This window comes from Tamandua tetradactyla, chromosome 10 (assembly GCF_023851605.1).
Source record: "Tamandua tetradactyla isolate mTamTet1 chromosome 10, mTamTet1.pri, whole genome shotgun sequence".
In the NCBI taxonomy this organism is placed as follows: domain Eukaryota; kingdom Metazoa; phylum Chordata; class Mammalia; order Pilosa; family Myrmecophagidae; genus Tamandua; species Tamandua tetradactyla.
The window spans coordinates 36,473,616-36,500,287 of record NC_135336.1 but is presented as its reverse complement, the minus strand read 5'-3'; the positions used below and the strand labels follow the sequence as shown (position 1 = coordinate 36,500,287).

The window sequence follows — 26,672 nt, the reverse complement described above, 5'->3', positions numbered from 1 at the left end:
TAAGATGACCTGTCCTATAGATACAAGTCATCTTCTTTCCTCAGTCACTCCTACCATTGCCCAATGGGCTTATGGACAAAGTGGGCATGGAGGTAGGGATAGAGGTTATTCATGGGCTCAGCAGCATGGACTTCCACTTACCAAGGCCGATCTGGTTACAGCCACTGCTGAGTGCCCAATCTGCCAGCAGCAGAGACCCACACTCAGTCCCTGATATGAAACCATTCCCCAAGGTGATCAGCCTGCTATGTGGTGGCAGGTTGATTACATTGAACCACTTCCATCATGGGAGGGGCAGTGATTTGTTCCAAGTATAATAGGCACATATTCCAGATATGGATTTGCCTTCCCTTCATGCAATGCTTCCACCAAAACTACCATCCGTGGACTTACAGAATGCCTTACCCATCATCATGTTATTCCACACTGCATTGCTTCTGATCAAGGAAGCCACTTCATAGCAAATGAAGTGCATGAATGACACATGCTCATAGAATTCTCTGGTTCTACTATGCTCCCCATGATCCAGAGCCAGCTGCATTGATAGAACACTGGAATGACCTTTTGAAGACCTAATTACAGTGCCAACTAAGTGGCAATGCCTTGTGGGGCTGGGGGAATGTTTTCCAGGAAACCGTGTATGCTCTGAATTAGCATCCACTTTATGGTGCTGCTTCTCCCATAGCCAGGATACATGCATCCAGGAATCAAAGGGTGGAGATGGAGTGGCACCACTCATTCTCACCCCTCATGCTCCACTAGGATGACTTTTGCTTCCTGTCCCTGAAACCTTAACCTCTGCTGTTCTGCAGATCTAGGTTCCAAAGAGAAGAGTGCTCCTCCCAGAAGACAACTGAAAGCTAAGACTGCCACCTGGACACTTTGGGTTTTTTATGTCACTGTATCAACAGGTACAAAAGGGGATTACTTTCAGTCTGGGGTGATTGATCCTTACTATCAAGGGGAAGTAGGACTGCAACCGCACAATGGAGGTATAGAAGAGTTTTTCTGGAATACCAGAGATCCCCTAGGGTGTCTCTTAGTATTAACATGCCCTGTGATAAAAGTCAATGGAAAACTGCAACAACCCAATCCAAGGAGGACTACCAATGGCCCAGAAACTTCAAGAATGATAGTCTGGGTCACCCTATCTCACAAAGAACCACAGCCAACTGAAGTGCTTGCTGAGGGTAAAAGGAACATGAAATGGCTAATAGAAGAAGGTAGTGATAAATATGAATTATGACCATGTGACCAGTTACAAAAACGAGCACTATGATTGTATGAATATTTCCTCCTTGTTTTGTTATGAATATATTTGCATAATATACATAAGTACATAAGCAAATATCTTGTTTTCTCTTATCATATAAGTTGTATTGTTTAGGTCATCGTATTTAAGTTGTAGGATATGAAGTTTAAGAGTGAATGTTTCCTAAGGACTTGTACGCTATTCTGGAGAGGTGTAGTGTGTTTCTGGTTGTACACAGGACAGTTGAGTATTGTTAGACAAAATATACATCTGTTATTGTTTTCTATTTGGAATTAAGCATGTTTAAAGATGATATGCATAACTGCCAAGTTGACAAAGGGTGGACTGTGATGGTTATGTTTTGGTGTCAATTTAGCTAAGTGATTATGTCCAGATGTCTGGTCAGGCAAGCACTGGCTTGACCACTGCTGCAAGGATATTTCGTGGCTGGTTATTATATTAGATCATCAATCAACTGATGGCATCTATGGCTGATTACATGTGCATTCAACTTTGGCATGTTTCCCATAATAAGATAATCCGATCAGTTGAAGTCTTTTAAGGAAGAAGAGAGACTCTTTCACGGCTTCTTCAGCCAGCAAGCCTCTCCTGTAAAGTTCATCCAGACCCTTCATCAGAACCACCAGCTTATAGCCTGCCCTGTGGATTTTGGACTCTTCCATTCCCACAGTTGCATGAGACACCTTTATAAATATCATATTTACAGGTCTCTCTTATTGGTTCTGTTTCTCTAGAGAACCCTGACTGACAAAGTTGTCTGTCTTCCTCCACTAGAATGTAATCTTCACAATGATAGGGATTTGGAGTTGTTTTCTTCACTAATATGTCCCAAGTACCTGGAATAGGACCTGGATTATATTGGGATTTTAATAAATGTCTGTTGAATTATTAAATAAATTATATTCATATATCAGAGTGCTATTATGAATATTATAATTTTCTGAAAACATTAAAAATCCTGAAAACAGAATGTTGAACACATATACATACACATACACACATATATACAGTAATCTAAACCTTCATGATAATTTTTTTTAGTAGCTTCTCCCATCTAGTTAATAAAACTATGCATGGGGAGATAAAATCTCAATAGGCTTAGATGAAATGATCTACATAACTCTTAAAATGAAGGAAAAAACTAACGAAGGAGATTATATTAAACCCATGAGTTTCCACAGGTACTTAAGAAGAATTCCTTCCTAGAAGTCTATTAAATGATGGGTCAATTTCCTATTTTTCTACAGTGTTCTCTCCCAAACTTTTACTGTGGCATGTGTTTTTAATTCATAATTATAATACAGTTATTAAATTAAATAAGCATATTTAGCATAATTATCTTAAGTAGATGAAAACTATATTTTTAGCCACTTGGTTCCAGAATGCATTCTTTATTCAATTTTATGTTGATGATCAAATTCCCTTTTACTGTTAACTAAAGGTCTTGATCTATCTTCTGGATCTACAGAACTTGCCAATAAACTATATGAAAAAGCCATTAGAAAATGAATAATCTCATTCAAAAGTAACTGAATTGAATTTGTGTTACATGATTACAGTCTTTTTTTTTTTTAATGCCCGCCCTTGGAAGCAGCTTTCTAAAACCATGTTATTTCAATGGAGTGTTCCAAACAGTGAAGCAATTAGGCATAAAGAGTGGAGAACCTTTGGAAGTCTTTTGTTATATACTGGAAAAGTTGCAGCAAAGTTAAACACCAGCACAGACACCACCCTAAGTCAAGGAATACATTTCAAAGACAAAAGACTTTCCCAAGGAAAAGGCAGGTGCAGGCTTCTTTCTCTTCAGCAAGCTCCCCCTTCTGGCCATAACATGAATGACAACATTGCCTGTGGCTTTGGTGGAAGTGAACTTCCTCAGGGTTGGTTCAACAATACCAAGGGCTAATTGACCCTGAGTTCCTCCAAGCAAGGTAAAGTTAGTGAAGGGAAAATTTAACTTACACAGCAGATTTTAATCACAACATTCAACAATAATGTTACGCCTCCCACAGCTATCAGCTGTATAAAATTAAAATAGCAGTAACACCCTAGAATGCTGTGAGTATTGAAAGCAAAACACCAAGCACAGTGTTGAATTTGCGAATGCATAATAAATGCCCGCTGTTAGTACTATCTCATCTTAATATCCAGTCTGTAAGGTAATGTTTTCTCAGAAAACCCTATAGATTAAAAAAGATCAAGAAAGAAAAAAGAAAAGAAAAGAAAATTTCAAATTAACTGAAATTCATGACATAATCCTATACATTGTTGACAAGCAGGTTTCTGATTTAGAAACAAAAAGTGTGTCTATTTTTGTGGTAACATTCATTATAATTTCCTATATATAAAACCATTTCCGGATCAAGTAAAGATGCTGGAGCCCAGAAGATGAGGCAAAGCCTGCAACATCAGCTGGTACTATGAAAAAGTAATGCACCAAATCATGGGGAGCTTTATTGCTCTTTTATCTCATTTAAATTTATTAGGCATTAAAAAAGTCATGAATAAATATTCAGACCCATTTAGCAAATTCATTTGTTTTACTTTCGATTATACTAATTATAATGATTTAAATACAAGTTAAGTTTGCTTCACTATTTGATGAACTAATAAAAATCCATCTGGACTCTGAGCATCATAACAAAATAAAGGATACATATCAAAGTTGGAAGGAGCACCTAGATACCAGGTGATTAGCATTGTTTTATTCCCAACACATCAAATTGTTCACATCTCTTGCAGCTTCTTTGTTTAATTCCTTAAGGCTATAAACATGCTAAGTAGTTATTAATGGTATATGTGATAGAATGAAATAATGCAAATGTGCATCTCTAACTTTGTGGCCAATGATCCTGCTATGTTCAATTCAACAAACATTTACTGAGGAATACTATGCACTAAGCCCTGTGCTATGGGGACACCGGGAGCACAGAGATGAATAGCATATGGTATCTGCCTCCAAGGAGATGAGAAAGACATGCAAAGAAATAATACAAATGGCAAGTGGCAAATGCAATCAAAGAGATATTTGCTGAATGCATAAGTTGTAAATGACTATCTCTATGTGAGAAGAATAAGGGACATTTAGGCAGAAGGAAGATAATTCCTGGGAAGAATAAGACATTTTTAGAAGGATAAGGGAAAAAGGGCTTTCTAGGAAATGGGGATAGCAGATGCAAAGGAACAGAGGCAGGAAACAGTAAGATACTTGCAACGGTCAACAAGCAATTCTATTTGGCTGGAATATAGGTTGGTGTTTTGTCATCATCACAATTTCTTTTGATTCTAAGTTATAAGATTGTCCCAACATATCACTGTTAAATCCTGTACTTTACACCCAAAGGGTGTGGACATCTCTATCCCAAAAGAAACAGAATGAACAGACGCTAATGTTCACCCATAAACAAAAAACAAAACAAAACAAAAAAACGAAAAAAAACACTCCTGCACAATATTTCCCCCACGTTCTTTTCTGCAGTTTTAAATTTGAACAGTTATTTGTTCAATCTCTCTCTGATAAATACTATGAAATTTTGATAATCTTCCAAATAAATTTCTTTTCCTACCTCCCATTTTATACAAGGCTATTGAATTATTTCCAGTAGATACTGTAAGAGTTAAGTATGTCAAGTGTGTAAAGATATAAGATATTCAGTATGGGGAAAGCAGTTTGCTATGTGGTTTTTTTTCTCTAGAAGTTAGTCTTCTTATCCTCATCCAACTTTATAGAAAAGAGGGGAGTGACGAGTGAAGGAGGAGAGGTAGAGAGGAGGGAAGGAAGAGTAAGAGGAAAGAAGATAGGTTTATGTAAAGAGATTTGGGTCCTAGAAAAAGCCATTTTTTACAAGGAGTACTGTGAAATATAGGAACCAAAGTAATGTGCTTCAGATACCAAAAAATGACACGAGGGAGAGGAAAATTGTCCCCTAATAGGGACAGTTAGTCCTCAGAACATGGTTTAGCCTAGCATAGTGAGGATTAGAGAGAATGCGACATTCAAACATTGGCTTTGCCACATTCAGAGACTGGGATTTAATATTCAGAGTAAAAAGATCAACAGCCTAAAGGGTACTGGAAGTAGTAGTTAATAAGGGTGATAAACATGGTTAAAATGTTTCATGGTCAGCAGATAAAAAATAGACAGGAATAGAAAATCATAATGAAACAGTTTAAAAGAATGTGTGAGACACCTCTTCAGGCTTCCAAAAATAAATGGGGAAAATCCAAACTGTGGGTCCACGCTATTACACATAAATGAAAAAAAACGATGAAATTCAAATTGCTTTTATTAATGCAATACAATTAATACCTATCAGTAGGTAAGGCTTTTAGAAATTCAGTATACATATTTTTATAGCAGCAAGAGAGATAGGACCAATAAAATATATTCCATACCGGTATAGGCAGAGTCCTGAGGAGTCCACATACTTTTTATTTTACATTTGATCCTCAAAATAATACTCTGAGGTGAGAATTATCATCTCTAAGATTTCAATAAGGAAATCAGAGCATATATTTACTAGTTGCTTTGAAATTTTTTTGAAAAATTTTTTTTTTGAAAAATTTTAAATATTTTCTTGTGACCTCCAACTAGTAAATAGCAAAGATGATGTGCTGGTTTGAAAGGAAGTATGCCCCCTAAGAAAAGCCATGTTTTAATATAAATCCCATTTCATAAAGGTAGAATAATCTCTACTCAATGCTGTATGTTTGAAACTGTGATGAGATCATCTTCCTGTATTATGTGATTTAGTCAAGAATGGTTGTTAAACTGGATTAGGGGATGACATGTCTCCACCCATTTGAGTGGGTCTTGATTGGTTTACTGGAGTCCTATATAAGAGGAAACATTTTGGAGAAAGAGACTCAGAGAGGGTAGAGAATGTTGCAGTACCATGAAGCAGAGACTCCACCAGCCAGTGACCTTTGGAGATGAAGAAGGAAAACACTTCCCGGGGAGCTTCATGAAATAGGAAGCCAGGAGAGAAAGCTAACAGATGACACCGTGTCCACCGTGTGCCCTTCCAGCTGAGAGAGAAGCCTGACTGTGTTCGCCATGTGCCTTCTCACTTGAGAGAGATCCTGAACTTCATCAGCCTTCTTGAACCAAGGTATCTTTCCCTGGATGCTTTAGATTGAACATTTCTATAGACTTGCTTTAATTGGGATATTTTCTCGGCCTTAGAACTGTAAACTAGCAACTTATTAAATTCCCCTTTTAAAAGCCATTCCATTTCTGGTATATTGCATTCCAGCAGCTAGCAAACTAGAACAGATTAGTTGGAATCTAGGACTAGCTGACCCCAAAACCTCTGTTTTTTTTCATAAGTTATGGAGGTTTGGTTGTTAATCAGTTTATACTTTAAAGTGGAGTCCGAAGAAATGAGGTCAACAAAGCCAAAAACTGTAGTGGGAGAGAAAATTCTCAATTCTCAGTGCCCCAAACTTAGGGTTGCCAGATTTAGCAAATAAAAATACAGGGCACCCAATTAAATTGGAATTTCAGACAAATGAGATTTTTTTAAATATGAATTCAATCTCAAATATGTTATGCTAAAAATCTATTTGTTGTTTATCTGATATTCAAATGTAACTGAGTTTTGTATTTTATTTGGCAACTTTATCTACTAAACTAAATTTTGGCACACTCAGTGTTAACTTGTATTAAAATTAAGAAAAATCACTGCTAAAATTCTAACCCATACGCTCATATACTCAATGAATTAGATTATAGATATCTGCTCTATGCTGTTTTCATCAAAGCAACTAGTAAATATATGCTCTGAATTTTCTCTGAATTGTTGAGTTCATCTATAAAGCAGAACAAACACTGAAAAAAAAAGCCTTGAGAGAAGCTTCAGTTATCCTGTTTACCTCATTGTAAGCTATTCTGGGCATTCTCCAGCATGTGATTCACTCTGAAAACAAAAACAAGTGAAATAATTGATGTTTACTGAGACTAACATTTGTCAACTCATACCTAGCTACCATCACAATTTTTACCCCACGCTGAAACCCAGCTCCTTTCCTCACATGGTTGGACAAAAGATGAAATCACCCATTCTAACAGATACTATAGCAACAGGGAAACTTCCTGCCTTTGTAGTATAAAATTACTGAGTTTGACATGTAATTAGGAAACTTAGGTTAACACAGACTTCCTAGAATTTAAAAATGCCTGATGGGCTCAAAATCCTAATTTAAACCCAATGTAGTCAGCTTCTTTATATTCTTGGCGGTTTAGGATCTGAATACACTAAAATGAAATAGTCATTATAGAACCACCACAGCACCTGCCACGTTTTTTGAGTTCCTGGGTATGTGACTATACAAGTAAGCTGTATTCCTCTCCAGGTCCTTCATTGGACTTGCTTTGTGATCATGTGCAAGTTCTGTAGCCTCACAGTACCAGGAGAAAATAGGTGCTGAGAGCCTGGATTTTGGCGTTAACCTTGTTGGCATAAAATTCTGACTGTGCCAAGACACTGCTGTATGACCAAAGCAAGCCAATTTATTTCTACTTCATTTGGGGTGTTAGGAAGATTAAAAGAGCACTTAGAAGGGTCCTGAGCACATGCTAAGTTCTCAATATATGATATTTATTTTATTATCTTAGCAAAAATAGCCCTACTGCATAAAATATGTTGCAAAGATAGATGCTAGAGCCTTGTAACTCTGAGCAATGACTAAGACATTTCTGGATCTCAGGTTCCTTAGTGAGAAGATGAGGAAATTTGAACAATAATGCCTAAATAGTGGCATGTAAAATAACTTATGATGCTATATTATAAATAGCTATTGATTAAAATCAACAAGCCATCTTTGATAGATGTTTTAGATGTTAAAAAATTAAAAATTCAGCAGTTAAAGTAGGAAATGGAGGTAAAGGTGCTATTGTGATTTGAAGCTCTATGCACCTCAGGAAAACCTTCCTGTGGGTATAAACCCATTGTAAGTAGAATGTTTTTAAGAGAATATTTCAGTTAAGGTGTGCTCCACATCATTCCAAATGGGACTTAATCCTTTTACTGGAATTCTATATATATGGAATGAAATACTGACAGAGAGAAAGCTGTGGAAGCAAGAAGCTGAAATCAACAGCTTTCGTGATCTTAAAACTGTAAGCTAAAAAGTGCTCATTGTTAAAGCCAAGCCATTTTATGGTATTTTCTTGGAGCAGCTGAGGCAACTAAAACGTGTACTAGGGCTAAATGCTCCTATTCACTGGCTTAATAACTTCGGTGTCAAATCATCCCTTAATATCTTATCATCTTTGAGAGCCCAGATTAGATATACACCTCATCCAGTAAAATTCTGAACTTTATTAGAAAAGGAAACAAAAACTCCACAACTTAGAGCACCTTGCCCAAATTCAGTCAGCACATTGGTGACAATGTAGCCAGTACCCAAAATGGCCCAAAATGATCCCCACATCCTGGGATTCACACCCTTCAGTATTTTAAGTCCCTCCTATTGAGTGCAAGCTGGAATTTACTAATTTGCTTCTAATGAATACAATAAGTGGAAACGGTGGTGACTCAAAGACTATTTCAGAAAAGTCATGTAGCCTCCCCCTCTCTCTCCGTTTTTCTCTCTTTCTCCTTCTGTCTGTCTCTCTCTCCTTCTCTCTCTGTCTCATCATCTGATCATCATTTACTCTGGGGAATCCAGCTGCCAAGTCATGAGTATTTAGATGAAAAGGTCCAGATGGTAGGAACTGAAGCTTCCTGCCAATGGCCACGTGACTGAGCAGATCTTCCAGCCCCGCTCAGATCTTCAAGAAAGTGGCACTATATGCAGCAGCTTGGCTGTGATCTCATGAAAGTCTCTGAGCCAGAACCACCCAGCTAAGCTGATCCCAGATTTCTGACCCTCAGAGTGTGTGTGATAATATTTTTTTGTCATTTTAAGATGCTAATATTTGAGGTGATTTGTTACATTGCAATAGTTAAATAATATACTGGCAGAGCTGTTATCAGATATCACTGTTTTTCCTGAGCAGATATTGGTTTCTTGAGTAAGCTGTGAAATAACCATTATTCCTAATTTTTACAACAGACCTGAATTATGATATACACAAAGTATAATCTATAAGTTTAAATAGGAATCATCCTTGGACTTATTCAGCTTCTAAGAATTTAAAGCACTGATGAAACTCTGCACTTGCTAACATCTTTGGCCATAATTAGACTTCCTAGCTCAACTTAGGCTCAACCTAATCAGCACACACCTCAAATCCACTTATTCCATTTGGGGTTTATAAACATTTCTTACAACTTCTTCAGGTGATTACAACTCTCAAAAACACAATACACACAGGTGGATTGCATTCTTTATATTGTGAAAACAAAACCAAGAATTGAGTACTTAAAATAGATTTACTATTCAGGCACAATCATTTACACAGTATTCTTTTCAGGTAGATCAGTATTTTAATACTGGTTTTATGCAGTGAAGAAACTAAGACAAAACACTTGCTCTCAGGTCATTAAACTATATCAACTTTAGGAAAGCATAAAAATGGAAATAAAGATGAATCCATACTCAGTCCAAGTGGCATTATGTCATAATATTGAGCAGGTGAGACAAACCTTTCGAAAGTCAATTTTCATGAAGTGTGAGAGACTTCAAGTCATATATTGAAAGCTGACCATCAGTACCTAGGTAATGACGGGAGACTGAATAAAAACGCATTGTGAAGATAACTTCTGGGAGAGAAAGTTCTTAGAGGAAGACAGATCTAAGCCAAAGGAATTAGGTGTAATAAAAATTCCCTGGTTGTCAGGAGAAAGGCACAAATCTGAATACAACATGGCAGCTATATTCAGACTTATCTCCCAAGAGTCATTCAGTTGGATTTACTTTTAGATCCCTCAAAAAACAGAAGGAGGTGAAATAAAACATGAAACAACCATCTCACTAAAAATACCATCAGATATTGCAGGCACTGCCTTGGTACTCATTATACACAGTAAAGTACCATATTAGTTTTATAAAGCTGCTATAACCATATACCAAAAACTAGGTGATTAAAACAAATAGGAATTTATTATCCATCAGTCCTGGAGACTAGGGATTCAAAATCAAGGCCTCGGGCAGAACCCTCCTGGAAGTCTCTGTGGGAGGATTCTTTTTTGCCTTTTCCAGTTTCTGGTAGCCCTAGGTGTTCCTTGGCCTCTGTCAGCATAACTCTAATCTCTGCCTCCTATTCATGTAGCAGTCTCTCCCCTGTTTCTGTGTTTCTGAGTTCAAATTTCTCTCTCTATATAAGGACACATGTCACATTAATTTTAAGGCCCACCTTAGTCCAGTAGGACCTCATTTTGACTTGATTACATCAAATTTTGAAATAAAGGCGTATTTACATATTCTGGATGGATATGGTTTTGGGGAGACGTTATTGAACTCAGTACTTTCACTGTCTTAGTTTCCTGACTATTAAAACAAATACCATACAATAAGTGGGCTTAACAACAGGAACTTGTATTGGATCACAGTTTCAGAGGCTAAAAGTCTTGCTTGCTCCAAGGATTGGTATCTTCTGGCTGGCCAGCGATCTTTGGGGTCGCATGTCTTTTCCATCACATTGTCTCTCCCTTCTAGGTTCTGCGAACTCCCACTTCTGGCTGCTCCCTGTGGCTTCTCTTTCTATGTTCAGCTTCCTTTGCTTGTAAAGACTTTAGCCCTACTGGGTTAAAGTCCATCCTCATTCAGTTTGGGGACACCTAAACTAACAGTATCTTTAAAGGTCCTATTTGCAAATGGGTTCATACATGCAGAACTAGGGAGTAAAACCTGAACATGCCTTTGTGGGAAACATGATTCAATCCCCAACAAGTACTAAGAACAAAGTCGTCATTTTTTCCCCTCAGTAAATTATCTGCAACATGTGAGACTAAAAAGATTCCAGTGTATTTGGGGTGCATCTAGCAGGGTTCCAGGGGCACCCAGGGCAAGCATAGCATACTGTATAACAAGTTTGCTCTGCCAGGGAGGCCCTGTGGAGCACTGTGGTGTCAGGAGCAGCATGCTGCCCAGTGTAAGTGGACAATTGTCAGAAAACATAAAGCAACCTCTGAGGACTCCATGGAATGCTTTGGAGGCAGGCTCTTTACAAGATGAGACAAAGGCCAGTGAATTCTAAGTTTTTAAAATTGATGTAACTATAGAAAAAGTATCCACAGATTATAAGGCATGGGAAGAGTCAGGTTCCATATACATCCACACATTTAAAACAGAAAGCTGAGGGAGGAAGGGAGAAGAAAGGCACATTCTTGGAAAGGAAATGGAAGGGCAGAGCTAAAAGGTGCAAGCATTTCTAAGGTAGACACGCATGACAAAGATACAAAGCTTAATCACTTCATATTAGACTCTAATATGTCATAGTCTGCAGGGATGTTGCCTAAGTTTAGTTCCTTGCTCCTGCTGTAACAAATTACCACAAACTTAGTTACTCAAAACCACATCGAGTTACTATCTTACAGTTCTGAAGGTCAGAACTCTGAAATCAGTTTCACTGAGACAAAATCAAGAGGGTGGCAAGCCTGAATTTCCTGTGGAAGCCTTAGTGGAAAATCCATTTCCTTGTCTTTTCCGGTTTCTAAGGGCTGCCCACATTCCTAGGCTCATGATGCCTTTCACCATCTTCAATGCCCAGCATCGCAGCATCTTCTCTCCTCCCTGACCTCTGGCTTCTGTCCTTACAACTTGTTACTCCAACTCTGATCCTTCTGCTTTCCTCTTTAAGGACCCTTGTGATTACATTGACCCAAACTAGATAACCCAAGATCATCTCTCCACCTCAAGATCTCTGATTTAATTGCATCTGCAAAGTATTTTATAACAAAGTAACAAATTCCCAGGCTCCAAATACTAGCATGTGGAAATCTGTGAATGTCGGGGTTGGGGGTAGGGGTCATTATTCAGCCTAGCATATGCCATGGCAGCCACATAGGACCCATAAACCTATGCCATATACCAAATTCTGTCTTCTTCCATTTATTTCTCTCTCACAAGGTATACTTCTTCTTGTTCGCTTGCCTTACCTTCCTTTGCTTTAAACATTTGGATGTTTTATAGCAATTGGACTAAGGTTAAAGTTGCCATATTTGGATTTATGTTACACAGAGAGAGATATGTCAAGCTGCACCTTGTAAGCACTTTCAGTGACATTCATTCTTTAAGCAACTTTGGAATACCTGTTGTATGGCAGGCATTGTGCTCAGCATTAGAAAACTTAATTCTTCCTCTGAAACTACCGACCTGGACATCTTGAAGACTCTCCTATGCAAAGCATTCTTGTGCCTAAGATCTTTACTTCATGACTTGAAATACTGGAATTTTCTAGATCTTTTGAATAACAGACATGATGCCCTAAACACCTTAGCTTATATAGACTAGACTCATTTTCCTTTCTATGTATAAGCGATTCTAACAAGTCCAAGGAGAGGATAATTGTTAGACAACAAATCAGAGGACAGCTACTTCTTCAGAAAGAAAATTATTATTGTTTTGCCTCACTAGGAGGTCTAAAAAATGTTCCCTTTATTTCACCTAAAAATGCTTAAATTCTCTACCTTAAAAGTCATTCTAATGATCCCTAATCTGCAATAAGGGTATTGGAATTTAGCCACAGATCTTTCACAAATTTGCTGTTGTGATCGACAAGTAACCTCTCTGAGTAAGACTGTCTTCATTGGAAAAATAAATCGGAGTTTGTACAAAATGTTCTCTTCCAGTTTTAAGTCAGTCATTATCCTATTTCTTACAATTGGCTATATAAAGTTCTGCTGAAAATTTCAAGTAAAAATCCATTTTTTAATGCTATACCTGATTTAATTTTATCACAGTGATTTTTAAGGGCTGGTATAAAAGAATATTTTTGCAGAATTATGAAATGCCACACGAAACATCTATTTTAACTCAGTGAGTACACAGCTATATGACTCCTGCTGATAAGACAATATTTCAGACTTTTCATGATTATTCTCCTTTTCCAGTGTGTCTTCCCTGTATCACTCCTTTATGAATGTGATAACATAATCATCATTAATTATAATTAGACTTAATCTACCGGCTGGTGATTACCTTTCATTCTCCATTTCTGACTTCTAATGTTTTGGATTTTTTTTCTTTTTTGAAGCAGTTAACAAATTTAAATCAGGCTTCCCATTTACTGTGCATTTTAAATTTATGATAGTCTTTGTATTGGGAGAATATTATATGTTCTTCATATTGTATTGTTTGGGGGACACGGATATGTATAAAACTAAACAATATCAAAATTCTTGTCCCGTGCTCAAATCTCATTCTAGCACCACACCTCCTCTTCAAACCCACCGAATCTTAAAGTGTTTTTATCCCCCACCCCCAAATAGAGATGAATAGAAGGAATCCCTTCCTTAGTACTCTGACCCTGATCATGAGGTCTATTCAAAGGACCGCAGTCTAATCTGCTAATGCTGAGGTAACAGCGTAACATTACTGTGGATAAGAATCTGGCCAATTACACATTTTCACAGGCCTACTATTAAGTTTCAAGTAATTGCTCAATTCTTGCATAACATGAGCTATTAACATAGCTTATCATGTAGACTACCTGTATTGAATTTCCATCTAAGGGGTTATTTAATAATAGCATTGAAATAAAAAATGAAATCTCCAGACCCTGAGCAATAGCCCTGCTTTTACATGCTCTGCAATCTGTAATAGGCTATTAGATAAAAGAAAGATAGAAATGTATTCTGGAAGAGCAGGCCCCCTGACAATGAATAAAGGGCATGATTTTATTCTTGCTTCACAAAGAATGATGTCTGTATCTTTCTTAAAAGAATTATAATCTTCAAAGACTTCCAGGCTTATATTCTTTTGCAGCAGGCATACCACATTAGTTCTTTACAACATCTTGAAAAGGAGAGCCAGAAACTTTCTAGAACATGTAGAAAGATGTCTAGGAATATAAATGTTCTGAAATATTACAAGCACCTGGAATTGTAAGGTAGTATTATCTATATATTTGATGAAGAATAAGGAAGAAGGGGAATATTTCTTGAGGAATATTTTCAAGATTTAGTGTATATAATTTTTTTCATTTATTTTCCATTAATAAAACAAATATTCACAATGCAAATATTTAAAATTTTTTACTTTATATGTTGGTATATTTCTTATTTATTCAAACATCTGTCATTGGGACAACTTCTGCATAAACGTTGATGAATTTGTATTATATCTCGAATGCTTAAAAATGGTTGCTAATTTTCAAAGGAGTTGAACCTCTGATTTCTCTAAGATCAGTCTAGCACTCAAAAGCTGTACAGATAAGAACTTCATCTCCAAGAACCAGAGGCATCAGAACCCAAGTCCAAACACCTGCGTTCTATGGCTTCACCCTGCAGTTCCTCTCAAAGGGAGCTTGAAAAAGACGCTTTGTTTTTCTTTAAATGCCGTAACATAGTCTGAAGGTACTTCACGAAACTCTAGCAGCTTGTCAGAATTTAAAGTGGCATGAGTTTCCTGTTTATACTGATAATTCCTAATTCCCATTCTAATAAAGAAGAGATCATTAAGCACATTTGAAAATCGAACAAGAATTTGAAATAGTGAACAACAAAAAAGAAAACATCTTTCCATGGCTTTTTTTTTTACATGGGCAGGCACTGGGAATTGAACCCAGGTCCTCTGGCATTGCAGGCAGGCATTCTTGCCTGCTGAGCCACTGTGGCCCGCCCTTCCCATGGCTTTTATACAATTAGATACAGAAAAGATTTTGAGTGTTATATACTCTTCTTTGATTTGCAAAAATCATGCAGAATCCTAACTATGGACTCTCACTACAGCTCATAGATATGTTTCAGTTTATCTTATTATAAGGCAAACTCCGTTTACAGTTTGAAGCAGCTCAGCAAGTATTAGGCAATCAAGAATTTTAATTGAATCTTCAGAGGAAACAAGTCTTTAAAGGAAAAAAAGGATCACCTTGCTTATTTGAAGATAGGTCATTGGGTCATCAGAACACAGTTCTTTAGTTTGAAAATTCAATCTCGTTAAAAAATAAAAGCATCATTGTAGCAATTGTTTTAAAAAAAGTTCTCATTTGTTAAGGTGTTACAAGACTGCAAAATAAGAAAATTGACTGGAAAGAGAGGATCTGCATGAATTTGAATAGGAAAATTAAGTGCGGGATCATGGTTTGACCATCTATCACAGCAAAAATGTTATTTAGCAAGTTAATGTAGACAATGACCTTTCCATGCAAAACCTGGGATGAGTCTCTGTAAGTTCAGTCAGCTTGATTAGCAGAAGCAACCTCAAAAAGTATGAAAACATATTCAACAAGCTTCTTGAAGTTGATGTTTCTAAGTTGAATGTAAGCAGTGTATTTGGTTTGGAAGTATTACTTAGTAAGTAATGGTAAGCAAGTAATGGTAAGCAAGTAATAGTAAGTAGTAAGTAATAGTAAGTAGTAAGTAATGTATTAAGGATGCAAAGACAGAGCAAAAGAAGTTTTAAAAGAAAGTTGGAAATCAAGATGCATTTGTTTCCATCAGTTTTACCCTAGAGCTGGAAAATGCTAAAGATCCTGAAGTAGCCAAGGTATTCTGTTTTATTAAAGGTAAGGAAATATTAAATACCTTTTTTCTTGGTATCCACATAAAGGGTATTATTAACAAGTCCAGGGAACCTACTGCGAAGATACACACACACACACACACACACACACACACACACATACAAACACACATACATACATATATATAATCATTCATCACATGATATGCCTCATGTGTTCATAATAGAACATTTCGTTATTGTTATTAAGAGAGTTTTCTTCTTTTTTTTTAATAGTGAAACAGTTTTGTATCTCTCTGCTGTTGGAAGTGACAATTAGCACAAACCTAATTCTGAGCACTCATCCCAGCACCAAAACCAACCTGTTTCATTTTGCTGAAGAAAATAATTTTGCATTTCTAGGTTTTAATTTGTTTATTTGTGAGAACAATTTAGCATGATGTTTTCTCAAAGAAGAAAGGAAATTCAGAATTCTTTTAATTTATTTGATTGTGGAACTAGTGGCCAACAACCAGTGCTGACATCTGTTTACATAAGGGAATATACCTGGGACTTTGTTATTTCTTTTCGGTTTTGCTTTATTTTACCCCATCCACACGGATACCTGAAGGGAGAGGAAGAAAAGCTGACTTTTCATTTGCCCCTTGCCATCATCACCTTTCCCTTTTCTACACTACCAAGTGACTTGAAGCTGTATCCAAGAGAGAGAGAAGAAAAGCTCAGCAGCCAGATGAGTTGCCTTCATAAAATGCTGGGAGAATCTACTGTAAAAGCACCATTTGAGGGTTCAGGGAAGTAAGTGGGTCTTATCTGTGAGATGGATATTTTTCCACCATCCATAATACCACCACTGGGCCCATCCCTGCTCACTCCACACACTCAAACACACTCATGGCTTCCTCCTTAGACCTCAGAATATCATTAGGTAGGAAAGAAGAGTGGGCAGGCACGGAAGAGAGCCATGCTAGATGGAAGAACATTTGCTGGAAAATACCTGAGGCAAAATACCTTCGTGAAGAATGGAGAAAAGTGTGAGTGGTCAGCAATGTATCTCTCTAGGAATGCTTACTGAAGCACATGTCGAGCAAAAGAAGAGGGCAGACCAAGGTCTTACAGTAAGAGATGGAGAGGTGTGAGCCATTATTTGAATTTGGTTTAAATGAAATCTTGTTTGTACCCAAAGTTTAGTGAAGCCTGGAACACAACACACAGATTATAAAATAATTCTCATTTGGCCACACAATAAAGTTAAAGTTCAACAGATACAGATACATATCTCTAAATGTATCACAGCAGATAAAGTTCAATCTACAAAAATTTATTGAGTACCATAGAGTGCAGGGAAAGTTCCTGTTCTTAATTATCTGGTGATTTATGGAGAAAAAAGAACCCTGGACACTGTGTGAGAGTAGAACCATCCCTTCCTCTCTCTGGGCCTCCCACAGTCTTCTATTTTAAATGAAGCAGCTGAGATGGGTGAAATGAAGATCCTTCTAGTTCTGTGATTTTATTTATTTTTTTAGTAGAATAGGCAATACCTAATAGAATAGATCAGATTTTAGCAGAAGCTAAAGGCATAGACAAGAACCTATTATGCAAAATTGTATATATTTAAATGCTGAATTATGTGCAACAGACGAAGAATATTCATAAGAGGTCAAATAAGTTTACCAGACTGGCACTATCTAGAATCTTGAGGCCATCATTCAGTCACTGGTACCTAGCAGTTACCTGACACATAGATTCGTCTAATTAAGTTAGTTTCATAAATCAAGTGGATAAATGAGATTGATATGTTAACATAATTATTTGTGTTTTATAAAAATAAACTTAAAAACACCTAAGCCAAATAAAAATGAGCTAACATATTAAATGTCTACCATGCTTCAAGTACTGTGCTTAGCATTTTAATGCAAATTTTATCTTCACAACTTCACTAAAAAGTATTATGATTAGTACTACTATTTAATAGATTGAGAAACTGAAGCTAAGAAAGAATTTGAAACCAAGTCTGGATTTGAAGGCAACAATCTTTATATTACACTTTTTATTTCTCCAATGATGATTCATAAAGCCATACAGGAATGACATCTACTGGTTTCTCCAAACACCTTTCAGTCACGGTAGACTTCCTTTGGTTAATGAAAAGTTCTTTCCTGCCCCAGGGCATTTGTGCTTGCTGTTTTCTCTTCCTGCAATGCCATCCCTCTCTCTCTCTTTCTGTTAATTCTTTTTGCTTTCTTTTTAAAATACTATCATTTATTTGATAAATTATCAAAATCTAAGTAATATCAAATCTTTTAAAAAGGATACCTTCCCTTTTTAGTTTCATTATTTTCAGCTTTATTAAACATAGTTGAAATACAGTAAATTGCACATATTTAAACAAACACTATGATGAGATTTGATGTAATGTATTCGTTTGTAAAACCAATGCCAGCTCAAAATAATGAACATATCCATTACCTCCAAAAGTTTCCTTGTGCCCTTTGTAATCCCTTCTTCACCCCCCTTCTTATACTTGCTCTTCTCCCTCCCAGACTCAAGGAAACAACTGTTCTGCTCTGTGACACTACAGATTAATTCACATTTTTTATAGTTTTATACACATGGAATCTTATAGAGTATATCCTTTCCTTGGTGGGAGTAGGTCTGTGTTCTTTCACTCAACATAATTATTTTACCCATGTTGTTGAGTATGTATTGATTTTTTTAACTTCATATATTGATTTTATTGTTTAGTATCATCCCATTACATGGACATAAAACAATACATATTGAGAGATATTTAGGTTGGTTCCAGTTTGGAGCTATTAAAAATAAAGTTCCTATGAGCATTCATTTAGAAGTCCCTATCTGGACATATATGTTCATTTCTCTTGGGGAAATGCAGGGAGTACAATGGCTAGGTCCTACAGTTCATATAACTAACTTTTTAAAAAACAGCTAAACTCTTTCAAAAGAGTTACACCATTTTACATTTCTATCACAGTCTGTGAGAGTTCCAGCTCTTCCATATCCTTGTCAAAACTTTGTGTATTCAGTCTTCTTAATTTTAAATTTATAGTGTAATGTTATCTTATTGTGCTTTTAATTTGCTTCTTCCTAATGACTAATGATATGGAGCATCTTTTTGTGCTTATTTGCTACTTGAATATTTTATTTTTGAAATATGTTTAAATATTTCACTCACTTTTAGTTGGTTATTTTTCTCATTATTGAGATATAAGAGTTTTATTATATATTATATATCTTAGATAAAATTACTTTGTCAGATAGGTGTTGGTGAATCTCTCCTCATGTGCATTAGTTTGTATTTTTTTAAAAGAGTAGATGCTTTTATTGCAATGAGGTTCAATTTATAGAATTTTTTTATAGTCTGGAATTTTTGCATCTCATTTAAGAAACATTTGAAAAACCCAAGGTCACTAAATTTTTGTATATGTTCTTATCCACACATTTTATAATTATAGCTCATAGAGTTAGCGATGAGATACAGTTTAAGTTATTTTTGTGTATGTTGCCAGGTCATAGTTAATGTTTGCCGTCGGAGAGCTCCAGTCGGTCAGGCCGGCTGGCACACCGGGTGGGGTTGGGGAGCGAGCTCGTGGAAATTAACCTGGGTAAGCCGAAGCCGGCGTCTTTCCCCTGCCGGTGGTCGCGAAGAAGTCATCACTCAGGCCAGATGTGGGTTTTAAGTCTTTATTGTTACACTCCAGGATGGGTCACCCGGGAACCCGAAGAGTGAGACGTCTGGGGTCTGAAGACCCCGGGGCTCTATCGACGTCGCGGGGCTGGGCGAGCAACAGGCTTAAATATACTCGGAGGAGGGGTGGAGCTAAGGGTCTACACGTCACACTGAGGCAGCCAATCATGCAAGGTAGTAGGCAGTTGCCAGGCAGAGGGTAGGAATTAGGGGTATGGAACGAGTTGAGCATAACAGGAAGGGTTGCAGGCTTTGAGATGAGCTACGGAAATGGGCGGTCTACAACAAGAGGGGGAAGGGGGAACAGTGAACTAGGTTACCGATATGGGGGCCGGGAGTGAACATAGAGAGGGAGAGAAACATTAAAAAATTTTAAGTTTGGCTAGGCTCCAGTCCCTGAGAAATACGCCACAAATGTTCATTTCTTATGCATTGCTTTCCAAATATTTCAGCACAATTGGTTGAAACAATATCCCTTCACAGTGAATTACCTACCATCTATGTTAAAAACTCTTTGACTATATGTATGTGGTCTTTTTCTGAAGCTTATTCTACCCTAGTTAACTATTCATCCATGTTTGGTATTACCACATGGTATAGCTTTTCTGTGAAGAAACCTAGCAGACATTATTTTGATAAAATTATTAATATTTAATATCTCAAGCAATAAGCCCTACCTCACTTTGGTAGTATTCCTACCCAAAATACACAAACTGAAAATATACAAACGAGGAAATAGCATAAAACTCAAACTATGGAGTATTGTCCCGACCCGCAGGACAGTCAATGGGGTCCGCCACCTGCTGAGGGAAGAATGGCTATGGGGCAGAGAGACGCAAGAAGGACAGCAAGACAGGATTCTGATCAAGCTGCAACTTTTATTAAGCAAGCCAGGTGTATATATACCGACTTGGGGAGGGAAGTAGGGTATGTGGAGCATTATGATAGGAGGGAGTTCGCGCCGGCGGGAAGGGCTGGTTAGATGATTGGTGGCACTTGTTGCCAGGGGAAAGGAGCAGAACAGACTCTTGGCGGGAACCTATTTCCGTGAAGAACCTTGTTGTAATATGTAGGTGCTATTGCATCAGCCAGGGTGGCCATGTTGGCTTAATCGCCATCTTAGGTTAGCCTCTGGTCCCCAACAGAGTATCTTTTAAGACACTGACCTGTACTTTTAAAAAAATTAAAGGATATGGAAGACAAACACAAAGAGCTGTTTAATTTAATTGATTAGAGGCAATGAAGAACTGAATAGGGTATGTATGAACTGAATAGGGTATGTATGAATCTGGATAAAATCAGAGTATAATTTTTTTCTTTTGCTATAAATGGCATTATTTGGACAATTGGAAAATTTTGATTATGAAAAAAATTGATTTAATTAATAATAAAGTTAATTTCTTAATATTGGTAATTGGACTGTAGTTACATAAGTTAATGCTCCTTGTTCTTAGGAAATGCACACATACATACAGAAAGGGAACATTAAGACAAATATGGTTAAATAGTAACAGTTGAACCAGAATTCTTGGCAGTAATTTTGCTGTCAGAAATTATGTCACAATATGCAGTATAAAAAATGTCATAATGCTGAAGAATAGCGAATTGCCAAAGAAAGGTTAACTACATACTTTTTAAAGTGAAATAAGCAGGGTTTAAAACTATATATATATGTGTGTATATGTATTTCCCTGCCTTGTCCCGTTTGCCCCTTTCCCACCTCGTCCTCCCACCCAGCTGCCCCGCTCCCAGTTCCCTCAGTCTCCCCCTGCCTCTAGTCCCTTACCAAGTGGTCATGAATGGCCAGTTCCTTGAGCAGTGCCAGCTCCTTCTCTAGGTTCTTGACCATCTGCTGCCAGGGAAACACCATGGGAGGAGGGACGGAAGGACTGTCAGAGAAGCTGATCTGCCTCCTCTACGTGAAGCACACAATCCCCCACCTTGTACCCAGCTATCCCGGCTCTTCCTGGTAATCCACAGAGTCTTAGCTCAGCACCTGGGCGCCTCCCTCCTAGCTGGCGACCCTTCCCCTACTGGGGCATGAGTAGGGTCTGAGAGCGCAGCCCCTGACTTCTGCCTCTTACAGCAGGGTAGACAGAACCAGAGCGAGAACGGGTGCTCCCAAGGGCTCAGACTGTTTCTACCTACCAGGATAATGGCCCTCTCAGCACAGCCCACCATCTCCAGGGACATTTTCTACATGTGGACGGTCTTTTTCCAGGACGTACCCTTTACCTTCAGCCTTCCCAACCATTTCATCAACATATAACGTAACAAACCCTTTCCCACCAACAATCAGGTATGTTATGTCTAATTTTTTGCTGCTATAAAAATGCTGCAAGAAGGTCTCTGTACATATCTTTGTGTTCTTAGAGATTTCTGTGGCATAATTCAGTCGTCTATGAGGTTCTATGTGATCTGCCCCCATCACTACTTTCCTACTGCCCTCCTGGTCTCACTCCACTCCACTCCATGCCAGTCAAATTGGCATGCGCACTCTTCCTCAAGCATGCCTGACCCACTCCTGCCTCTGCAACTTACTCTCCTGCCTGGGATGTCCTTCTTCTTCTAGGTATTTTCATGGCTCACTCCCTCTCTTCCTTCAAGTCTTTGTTTAAAAGCTGTCTTCTAAATTAGGTTCACCCCAAACCCCCCACAAGCAATCCCTCCCCACCCTTGCACCTCTCTTTAATTTTTAGCCTGCTTTGTTTCTTTGCCATTTCAGGTATCACCCTCTAACACACTCCAGATCAATGTTATAACATACAACTTTCTGCAATGATAGAAATGTTCAATGTGGTTGCCACTAAACTAGCCCCATGCAACTACTGAGTACTTGAAATGTGGCTAGTGTGACTGAGGAAGCAAATTTTTAGTTTTTAAAAATTTTTAATTAAATAGCCACATGTAAGCAGAAAAAAAAACTATCAATATAATCTATCAGTATCTATTTACCTAAAATGTCAGGAAGAAAGAAAAATATTAACATTTATTTTACGTAAAGGATGGGGTTATGTGGATTATAACTTTTTCTTCTTTATAAATTTCCATAGTATTCAAATACTACAATAGTTATGCATTATTTTTATCATCTAAAAAATGTTAAACATATTTCATAAGTAATTACATAGTTTAAAGCCAAATATCCATCTCTTGAAAGTTAACATGCATTGTATTCTTTTTTCCCTTTTTCCTTTGATAATTAACATGTACTTGAGTTCCTTAAAGACTGTTTTAACTCTTAAAATAACTTGCTTTTGTGACTATAGGCAGTGCAGCTTTCAATTCTTTATAATCATATTTCTCTGGCAGCAAGAATGACTAATTATTGAGAGCATGAAGTGAAACGGACCGGGACTCAAATGTATTCCTTAGATGTATAAATCAGGAAAAATCATATCACTTTTCAGTTTTCTTATTTTTAAAATAGAGAAAATACTTGTAAATATATAATGAGGTTACAGGGTGCATTAATGAGGCCGCATGAATAAAGCCTTTGCAAGCTCCTGGTACAAAATAGAGCTCAATAAATGGTTATTGTTATTATTTTTTAAAAAATAAAAGTTCTCGTGCTTAACTATGGTTGTTTCCAAAATAAAATAAAATTTCAATTTTTTTCATTATTTCTTAAAACAGAGACTGTGACCTGAAAACACCTCCCAAAATAATAATTGTCATTATACAGTTAAAAGTGAAGTTTAGAATTCATCTAGTCTAGCTTGTCTCCCTTTATCTTACTGAAAACAGAGAGATTAGATCATTTTTTTCCAGGTCACAAAGTAAATCAAGGGAAAACCATGTTTACAGTACAGACCTTTGATTCAAGGATTATTTGAAATAGCATACATTGCTTATAGCCATTCTTCTTTTACCTGAAAAAAAAAAAAAGCCCTGTCATTTTGTTAAATAAAAGTTTTTTTGTTTCCTCTTCCTGTTCCTTCTCATCAAAATTAGTTTATATTTCCCTTGTTCTGTGTAAAAGGATGTACTTTAATTTCCCAAATTTCCTGAACCATATTATATAAGAAATATTTCTGTCTTTTGAGTAGGAAGATCATACCCAAGAGGCCTCTTTTATTTCAAGGGGTATTGAGATCTGTCCTTTGAAGCAGTTATAATTATGGCTATGGCATTTAAATTTTGTTCAAAAAGCCAGATCAACCAAGGCAGCCAAACAGGAGTAGCTCTGAAGTTCATGATCCCAGGCAAACCTCAGGCAATCTGATGCTATGCAGTTAGGGAAAGGAGTGGTAAATACTAAATTTGATTATCAGGCAATCATGGTCAAGTCTGGGAACAAATTGCTAAGCATTCAAGGCCAAGGCCAGAAGGAAAAATGAATAGCTGATCTGAAAGTTGGGTGAACTGGAAGTAGACAGAAAATAGCAGTAAAAAATGAACTGGAAGCTAAGAAAAACAGATAGAGATAGAAATAAATATAGTGATAGAGATGATTAGAGGTAGTGATAAATATGTAGGGAAATCATCCTATGCAATGCCATTTTTGTGAGTTACTCAGGAACAGGTATTAAAAAAGATCATACAGGAAAGGGAGAAGCATGCATACCAGTGTGAGCAAGTGAGGATCTGGTCAAGCTATTCATCTATTACTTCAGTATTTTGCTAGTCACTTACAGCCTAATCCTGATTATTCACCTAATCAAAGTACAGGTGAAGCAGAAAGAAAAACAAAAATAGAAAGAAGCAGTAATTACTCAGCTTTAAGTTTGTTCCAGGTTCTTCTGCCTCAGTAAGGCTCCCCTCTCTACCTCTGACCTTTATTTGCAAGGTCAAGTTCACCCAATGTTAAGATCTTTATTTGCAAGGTCAAGTTCACCCAATGTCAAGAAACATTCCTGAAAGCAGATTGAAGTTGTCTAAAAAAACTTGATCCCATCACTCAAAATTTTCATTAATGAAGTTAATCTGATCCAGACCATGAACCACAGTTCCAATAACTAGATTTCTACTGACTTTATATACTTTTCTTCATATGAGTTTGCACTTTGGATCCCTAGACCAGGCAACTCTCTTGGTTATCGGTAAAGACTCTAGGTTTGGAACCTTATATTTTCATTGCCAGTCCTCCAGGAATGGCAGTCTTAGAACTGAAAGCCAACCTTGTGACTAAGTTCTGGCTTCTCCTGCTACCCAGAGTATCCTGAATATCTGTTCTGTACTTTCTCCAGTCAGAATATGCCTGACACCTCATATTGTTGTTCCATCTGATGCTGGCTGGTAGACTGAGAAACCTCTTATTCTAGGTTACAATATTTACACTAAGTCTGCTTTATTGGCCATTCTCCCACCATCTTCATCTGGTTCAATGTTCCAGCACCTGCTCTTCCCCAATGCCAAGCTCTGTATTGTATCACACTTGTCCCTGTCAAGCTAACTGTTATATTCACCTGCTTTGTCAGTTATTCAATGTTTATTAGATATATAGTCCTATCCCACGTGGTCAGTGATACAGCTGTCAGATCTATAGTGTCATCAGCCCTGATAAACTTGGAAGCAGACAAAAACTATAGTAAAATTCTAGTGCTAGAAATGTAAGTGCCCTTCACCCCCACCCCCTCAGCCAATAACAATGTGATATGCACAGAAACAGAGTTGAGCTATTTGGTTACCAAAAACAAGAAATCAATATTCTCTGTGGCTGCCTGTGTGTGTTAGTTTCTTTTGGTTAACCATAAACTGTTACTTAGACAACAGAAATTTATTCTCTCATAGTTCTGGAAGCCAGAAGTCCAAAACCAAGGTGTTGGCAGTGACTAACTCCCTCTAGAAAGTTCAGGGGAGAATGTGTTCTTCACCTCTTCCAGCCATTAGCATTTCTTGATTGAGACCACATCATTCCATCCTCTGCCTCTATGGTTCCAGTACCCCTCTCCTTAGGTCTGCCAAATCTTCCTCTGCCTCACACATATTAGGACACTTGTCATTAGATTTCGAGTTTACCCTGATAATCCATGAGAAGTTTTTCCTCTCAAAATCCTTAGCTTGATCATATCTTTTACCAAGTAAGGCAATATTCACTCTTTTGTGATATTCATGTGTTCCAGGGATTAGGACATGGATGCACCTTTGTGGGAGGGGAAGCACCATTTAGGCCACTATAATAGAATATTCTATCCATACAGTTACACTGTGGTAATAAACACCCACAGATTTTAGTGGTTATTTTGGGTGGATAGAAGAGATCTAATCATTGCAGTTACCCTTGGCTGCCATCTTGAGCATTTCCAATCCCTGGGTCCAAAAGAATTTGAAACCTTTTTCATGCTTCATACAGGACATTAAGTATTCAGGAAGGAAATGATATGCATAGTTCTGCCCACAATTTCTGCTGAAATTTGAATCACTGACCAGGATTCAAAGCATGTCCCTGCATAATCTCGAGGAGGACAACAAAATTCAAGCTGCCAAATGTTTGAAAATGGGAATATATTTCAACCAGCACATGTAACCCTTACAGTGGCCATTAGTGCCAAGCACTGCTTGTGCCAAATCCAGGAAGCATGGGATAAAAGAAAAAAAGGAAAGAAAACCAAAATTCCAGTGGTCAGAAGATAAAAGATATCATTGAACTACTGAAATGATAGTAAAGAGAGGAAGCAAGAGTCATTGAGACGAGAAGCAGCTTTCCTGAACAGAAACAAGAATTGGCACTGAAGATCAGAGTAGTCACTAGAAAAGGAGAAAGTACTGCACTCTCAAAGTTGTGGCACACTAAGTCATCTATGTTCCAACACTCTCCAAAGTTGCTACTTGTTTGCCCTTTACTTGCTAGTGTTTCTAGCAACTAAAACATTCCAAAAAGAAAAAGCTAAATTATGCTCTTTTCCTTTTGTCATTAAGACAGGTCAACATTTTTAGTATAGATCTAGAAATCTGAAACATTGATGTAATTTAGGTTTAGAAGACCACATTGGTTTGAATAGGATGGGAAAAATCTTTGGAAGATAGATGAACTTTTCTTTTACGTCAAGGGAAGCCAAGGGAGAGATATGATCCCAGGGTACTGAATATGAAGTGGCTTTTGCTACTGAGTTGAGAGAGAGTTTAGCGCTCAGGAATTTTGGATTCCATCCACCAGTGTTGATGGATCACTGGGTTCAA

At 37.4% G+C, this 26,672-nt stretch overlaps 1 long non-coding RNA gene across 5 annotated transcripts in view; it reads right to left on the bottom strand.

The window, feature by feature from the left end:
* Window positions 1–26,672, bottom strand: part of LOC143647870 (uncharacterized) — a 108,916-nt gene that overhangs the window by 56,725 nt on the left and 25,519 nt on the right. The window contains exons 1-2 of one of the 5 annotated variants that reach the window (XR_013158227.1): window positions 21,699–21,774; window positions 21,337–21,399 (exon numbers count right to left, since the gene is read on the bottom strand). The exons of the other annotated variants lie outside the window; for them this stretch is intronic. This is a non-coding gene — a long non-coding RNA (uncharacterized LOC143647870). Of the gene's footprint in view, window positions 1–21,336; window positions 21,400–21,698; window positions 21,775–26,672 lie in introns of those variants that run through there. 5 annotated transcript variants of the gene reach the window in all.